Source organism: Panicum virgatum, chromosome 8N (assembly GCF_016808335.1).
Source record: "Panicum virgatum strain AP13 chromosome 8N, P.virgatum_v5, whole genome shotgun sequence".
NCBI classification, from domain to species: Eukaryota; Viridiplantae; Streptophyta; class Magnoliopsida; order Poales; family Poaceae; genus Panicum; species Panicum virgatum.
Window position 1 is genome coordinate 2,890,521 of NC_053152.1, and position 6,635 is coordinate 2,897,155.

The 6,635-nt window shown below is 46.9% G+C and overlaps 2 long non-coding RNA genes across 2 annotated transcripts; one reads left to right on the forward strand and one right to left on the reverse strand.

Annotated features, from left to right (window-relative positions):
- The first annotated feature begins 204 nt into the window (after positions 1 to 204).
- Positions 205 to 3,720, forward strand: LOC120684574. Its single transcript, XR_005679356.1, has 2 exons — positions 205 to 497; positions 1,238 to 3,720. It is a non-coding gene; the product is annotated as an uncharacterized LOC120684574 (long non-coding RNA).
- Positions 1,924 to 4,426, reverse strand: LOC120684575. Its single transcript, XR_005679358.1, has 3 exons — positions 3,989 to 4,426; positions 3,368 to 3,538; positions 1,924 to 2,188 (listed from the first exon to the last, which is right to left on the reverse strand). It is a non-coding gene; the product is annotated as an uncharacterized LOC120684575 (long non-coding RNA).
- Between the last annotated feature and the right edge of the window lie 2,209 nt (positions 4,427 to 6,635).

The following is a 6,635-nucleotide window of genomic DNA, read 5'->3' on the forward strand; positions in this document are numbered from 1 at the left end:
CCAGCGCGCGATGGGGCTCTTCTAGCTCGGGGTCATGCCCAATGTCTTCCTCGACGACGGTGGCCGGCGACTCAATCTGATAACGGTTTGGGTCCAATCCGGTGTGTACAGTTCGGTTTCCTTTGGCCCTTACGGTTCGGCGGTAACTGGGCTGAAATGTTATTGGGCTGGTTCGGTTTGGGTTTAGGGTTAGAATGGGTCAGTCTGGTCCGGTCCGGTGTCTACTGGTTCGCCCTCGGCGGCAGAGGCAAGACCGCAAGAGCGGCGCCGGCGCCCGCTCCCTCCGTGCTCTCCTCTCCCGGCGGCTGCAGCGCAGGGGATCGACGCCTCCGTGCTCTCCGCTCCCGGCGGCTGCAGCGCAGGGGATCGACGCCTCCGTGCTCTCCGCTCCCGGCGGCTGCAGCGCAGGGGATCGACACCAAGCGGCGCCGGCGGCTGCAGACGAAGCCCGCGCCCGCGCCCCCGGCCGCCGTGGTTGAACAAGCATCCCCATGGTGGTGAGTCTTCCTCCTCCACTCCCCTCACCCCCAGTCCCGCAGTTCTCCCTTTGGTCTTGCTCCGTGCGTGGCTGCTCCAATCCGTGTTGCGTCCAGCTGCTTGTGGGGACCTGGTTCTTGAATCTCGATTTGCTGTTGGATGGGCCGTGCGATGGTTGGGGGTTATCGGTGCTGTTGGATCGAGGTATCCTTTTCTGTATTCATACTCGATGCAGGACCGGACCAGCCATGCCTCTAAAGAATTAGTTGGCTGCGCGGATAGCTGAGTCCCACTGTCTCTAGGTGACTAGGACGATTTTGAGAATGTAATTGCAGTTTGGGATTAAAGGCACAGAGTATTGGGGCTAATGTCTTTCTTAATGTGTCTCCTTGCCACTTCTGGTGCTGCCAGGGAATTGTTGGTTAATATATATATATATATATATATATATATATATATATATATATATATATATATATATATATATATATGTAATGGCTTGGTATGCGGAGGTTGTGGATTTCTGCAAATTTAAGCTTGTTTGGGCTTGTCATTCCTGGTAGTACTGCAGGCTGTGCATTCAGTTATGTACCATGTCATGCTGTTGGAATCGCCCCTTTGTTGTTCATAGATAAGTGCATTTGTGATGTCATTTCCATGTGCCGTCGCTCCGTTGTGGCATGGAATACTCTGGCTGTGCTCTGTAGTGTAAGCTAAAGAACATAGGGGTACTGAATTTGTTGCTGAATGTGGGGAACAGATTCATGTTGCACTTCCAGCTGGCTGGCTGTGCTGCCGGCACCATTTGTACATGACACGCACACGGATGGCGGCATTGGTTTTCTCAATCCAGTGTTGCATGCGCAGAAGAGAAGCGCCGGCCAGCCACCGGCGCACCGCACAGCAAGGAGGAGGATGTGAATCCAGCGCGGCCTAGGCCTATTGGGTTCAAACCGTTAGCAACTATGGTTTGGTTTGGGTTGGCTTGCTTTTTGCTCCGGTTTGGATTGGTTCGGGCTGGAGAAACATATTAGTGGGTTGAAATTGGTTTGGGCTGACTGCACCGTGGCATTAGTTTGGGGTGGGTTTGGGTTCGGTTGTTCACCCATTAACAGCCTGACCGGCGACGAGGATTTGTGGCAAGTTCGCAGAGATCCTAGGGGCTTCGTTGTAATTTCTTTTTCTTTCAGGGTCTTCTGTGAAGTTCGGCTGGGACAGCTGTCTCTGTATCCTTACCGTACGTCTCTGTATCCGTATGAGTATATGTACGTTTTCCTTATCTAGAAATACAAAAATGTTTTATCAAAAAAAAACATAGGAATGGTCCACCATTTCTTGGCCGTTTGATCAGAATTTTCTGGAATCACTTTTAACAGCTTATTCAGATTACACAAAGATAAAACAATAAATATAATAAAATGGGCACTTATCAATGTGCAAATACAGTTCAATCCAACCAGGAAAATTTATGAGTAATTACCTCACCAACAACAACAATAGTTAAGTTAGTGCCTGTTGGAAGAGTCCATATGCAGAAAAAATATCTTACAATTAATATCCTTCCTGCTAGTAGCATCACATACAGTTCAAGATTTGTTAGATAACCCTGATTGAGCATTCACATCCACATGGTCGAGGTTGCTTCTCAAAGTCCTCACTTGCTAGGCGTAAAATAGAGCCATCTGCATTACGAGCCCTCAGTACCATCATCCTAATAAAAGTAGGATGTCAAAGACCGTTTAATCCAAAAGTTATAGCCAGTCATGAACACGCAGAAAAAAGATGCGGTGATGCTTAGATGCTCAATAGTATATAGTACTGTGGGCATTTATTTTTTTAAGAAAAAAGGACACACATATGAATAGAATGGTCAAGAGAAATTCTATAGGATTTTGCAATGGTGAAATCTATCATATCTTGACATCCATCGATGTAATAGGTTTTTCATCTAGTATGCACAGAGAATCTGAAGCGCACTAAGGAGGCAATGCAATCTGTAGAGGCTGCTTCAACAGCACCATCTTCCACATCTAAGAATTGTACGAAACATGATGGAATGCATCATGCATCTGATTCAGAAAAGCCTTGGATGAGTTTCTTTTTAAAATTATCAAGACATTAGAGAGCCATCATAGTAGAATTTAGATTAATTTATTTATTTTCTTGATAGCTTATGGTTTTCGTAGCATCATGCTGTTGCCTTTGTTTTCTGGCTATAAACTTAATGAACTCTCTTGTTACACAAATCTTTCAGACAGCCAATCTGAATGGCAGAAAAGGGTGTCTGTCCTAGTTACTTGTCCTATTTACTGGCTAGCTTATTCAGTGCAATTTTCGACACCATTGCTGATGCTGAGTTAGCTTACAGCAAGGAGAAAATGTCAGAATGTCAGATGCCAAAGCCTGGCAGTCAGCATGATGCTATGAAAACCATAAGCTATCAAGAAAATAATTAAATTAATCTAAATTCTACTATGATGGCCTGTAATGTCTTGATAATTTTAAAAAGAAACTCATCCAAGACTATAAACTTAACAAACTCTCTTGTTAGACTATTCTTTCAGACAGCTAATCTGAATGGCAGAAAAGGGTGTCTGTCCTAGTTACTGGCTAGCTTATTCAGTGCAATTTTGGACACCATTGCTGATGCTGAGTTAGCTTACAGCAAGGAGTAAAGTCAGAATGTCAGATGCTAAAGCCTGGCAGTTTTCAAAAACCTGAATGCAATGGTATTGTCTGAAACCTACAGCTCTTTTCGTGCAAATGTTTTTTTTCAGTGATCTACAAAATCAGTACCTTATACCAAACAGATCTACAAAACAAACAATGGTTGATTCCATATTTTATATGGTAATGGTAAAAACAGCAAAGAGAATGGTTTGAGGCTAACACTGCAATGCTGGAACTCTGTAGAGGAACCGTTAAGGCACCGGCCAATCTGCTTAAAAAGGTGGCACCATGCAATGCTGAAACTCTGCAGAGGTTATGTCGCCTCAAGCACTTCTTCTAGGTCTCCCAGAAACAACACATACTTCAGGAATTTTTAGTCCTTCTCAACGAACTGAACAATACAATAGGATAGCATGGTCAGAAGGTGCACAAGATATTTCATTGCCCAATGCAAAAATGTAAGTAGATGACATGGTTATTTTCTAGCACTCAGTTTGCAGTAATTTTGTGTTTGTTAAGTGGGTTGTTCATTTGTACATTTTTTCCTAGCACTAATTGTTTTTTAGCACCTGATGCCTGAATTGCTCTAAAATAACTTCATTATTCTGTGAATCAAAATTGGAGGTAATTTTGATCTATGCTCACGGCCAATCACGAGTGGAAAGGATACTACAAATAGCATGTTTCCGAAACATAGAATGTCCCCATCTCTCTTCATAGTTCTCAGATCACAAATCCTATAAATTACAAGAACATATTGTATAAGTCCAACTAATCAACTAATTCATCCCCAATCTCACCGGTTAGGGTTAGAAAATTTGGGGGAAATAGCTTGGCATACCTTAGGGAATTGGGAGAGGGGGCCAGTCACCAGGCAGGGAGGAGGAGGGAACCGCACAGGGGAGCAGGGAAGTGCCGGGCGTCGGGAGCCGGGAGGTCGGGGAGCGAGCTGGCGAGTAGCAGCTGCGGTGGCGGTTCGCCGAAAGCTGCGCAGCATAGCCGCACAGGGGAGTAGGGTTGGCCTGGGGGCAGGGCAACGGCCGGCGACCGACGGCTGGCAGGGTCGCAGGACGGAGTCCATGGCTCGGGTCGCCTCCGCCTCGTCTGTCGCCGAGAGGAGACGAGTCGAGAGGTGAGGCCGTGAGGGGCAGGCCGGACTGGTGAAGGAGGGGTGCGCAGGCCGGCGAAGCGCGGGGCAAGAGCGGCGGCGCCGAGCGCGGGGCGGCGAAGAAGGGGCGCGCGTGCGAGCAGTAATCGGCGAGAGGTGTGGGGGCGGACAGGGAAGGAGGGAGGGGGAGACGCATTTTTTTTTTGAAATGGTAGCCTTTTAAATTCATTTACCCGATCGTTACACAAAGAAGGCCAGAGAAACTCTGGAGCAACATGAAGCCAGACCAATTCAGAGATTTGATCGGTTGACCTAGCAAGTACATGAGCTACCTCATTACAACATCTACTAACATGGATAAAAGAGAAGACAACAGAGGAAACATGTGCCGCTTTCTTATATCTTGGGTAATGATTCCTGTATGGGATCGATCCATGTCCTGTGACTGGAGCTTCCGGATCAAGGAGAGGCAATCTGTTGCTACAATAGCCCGGCTATATGAGAGCTCAGAAGCAAAGAGAATCGCCCGCCTGAAAGCAATAGCCTCCGCTAATTCCGGGTTTATGATCCTATCGATGCCCTGTCTGCACGCCGCCAAGAAGTCCCCTTTGTGGTCTCTGATCACAATGCCCAACCCCATTCGATTAGTTTTGTGAAAGATTGCTGCGTCTACATTCACCATAACCCATCCCCCAGGTGGTGGATCCCAACATTTAGATTTATGAGAATCACACTTCTCAACGGGATTATAAAAATGCAGCAAGACCATATCCACGTATGCAATCAACTTCTCAACTATACAGTGGGGATGCATCTCACTTTCTCCATTTCGAACATCATTTCTAGCCTCCCAAATATGCCAAAGAGATATCACAAATATAGAGGCCTCTCTCTCCGAGCAGTCAGCCAAAGTTTCAAAAATCCATTGCCTAGATGAGATAAAAGGTTTGAGCAGTTTCCTGAAACCACACCTCATTTTCAATTGTCTCCAGACTTCAGCAACATATTGACAAGTGAGGAATGCATGTTCGACAAATTCATCTCTTCCACAATGACAACATAGATCATAAGCTGGGATGTTTCTAAGTTAGAGTTGCTGTCTGGTTGGAAGGCAATTATGTGCAAATCGCCATAGAACAATTTTCATCTTGGGTGGAGCTTTAATACTTCAAAGACGCTTCCATTCTTTTGCAATACATAATTGATCTGATGGTTCCCCTTTACCGGTGGTTGTAGCCTTTAGATGTACTTTCTCAGTTTTAGCCAACAAATAAGCTGATTTCACTGTGTAATTGCCCGTCTTTGTAAGAGGCCAAGATACACAATCTGGGACCTGGTTATGACTTGGAGCAATATTGAGAATGCATTCAGCATCAGCAGGAACATGTCCGAACTAACTCCTCATTCCATTTTTTAGATGAGCGATCTATCAGGGAGCTCACCTTCAGACCATCAGACATTTGGACAATTGGGAGAATTGGATGACAGGGTGCATCAGTAATCCATCTATCTTTTGTAATTCTGATTTCTTCACCATTACCCACCCGCCAAAGGATACCACCGTCCAGGATGCTTTTTCCAAACATCAAGCTTCGCCACGTAAAAGAACGAAGTAGACTTTTACCACTCGGATGCGTTCGCTCCCACCATGCGTCCGCCTGCCGCTAAAAAACGCGCCTCCACTTTCAGAAAGGATGTGGAGGCGTCTTTTTTAGCGGCGGGCGGACGCATGGTGGGAGCGAACGCATCCAAGTGGTAAACGTCTACTTCGTTCTTTTTAGTTGTAGAGATCTCTCTGTTTCTTTTCCCATTCGGTGGACGGCTGCAGCGATGAAGCAGTGCAACTCGGGATAATGGACGCGGCGCCGCCCTCGAGAAGGTAGTAGGGTACATTTGTATTTTGTTTTTTTAAATAACATTTGTATTTTGTCACCCCAAAAGCTACAATGCAAGCACGCCGCCGCATTGCACCGGGCATCACAAGCTGCAATACATGGGGTCGGCTGGTCGGGCCTGTGACGCCCGGGCCCCGGCCTTCCACCGGGAGATTCGCCACGCCACCCGCAGAAAGGCCACCAATCGGTGGGCCTGGTCCAGTCCATCCAGCGAGCCATGGGCCCGGCAAGATTGATGGGTGGGGGTGGGTGGAGACAGGGAGGTGTGTTTGCTATTTCCACGCGTCCAGTGTAAGAAGACGTATTCGCTCGTGTGACGCTTCACCACGACACCAAGTCACGAACCAACACAAGTGCCCGCCAAGCTTTGCCTAGCCAGGCTCTTCCAACCTCGCCTCCATGGCTCCATCTATGTCTCTGCTTCGGCCCTTCCCTGTACCGGCCGCTAACACATTGATTTGATATTCGTGGCAAATGCAAGTTCA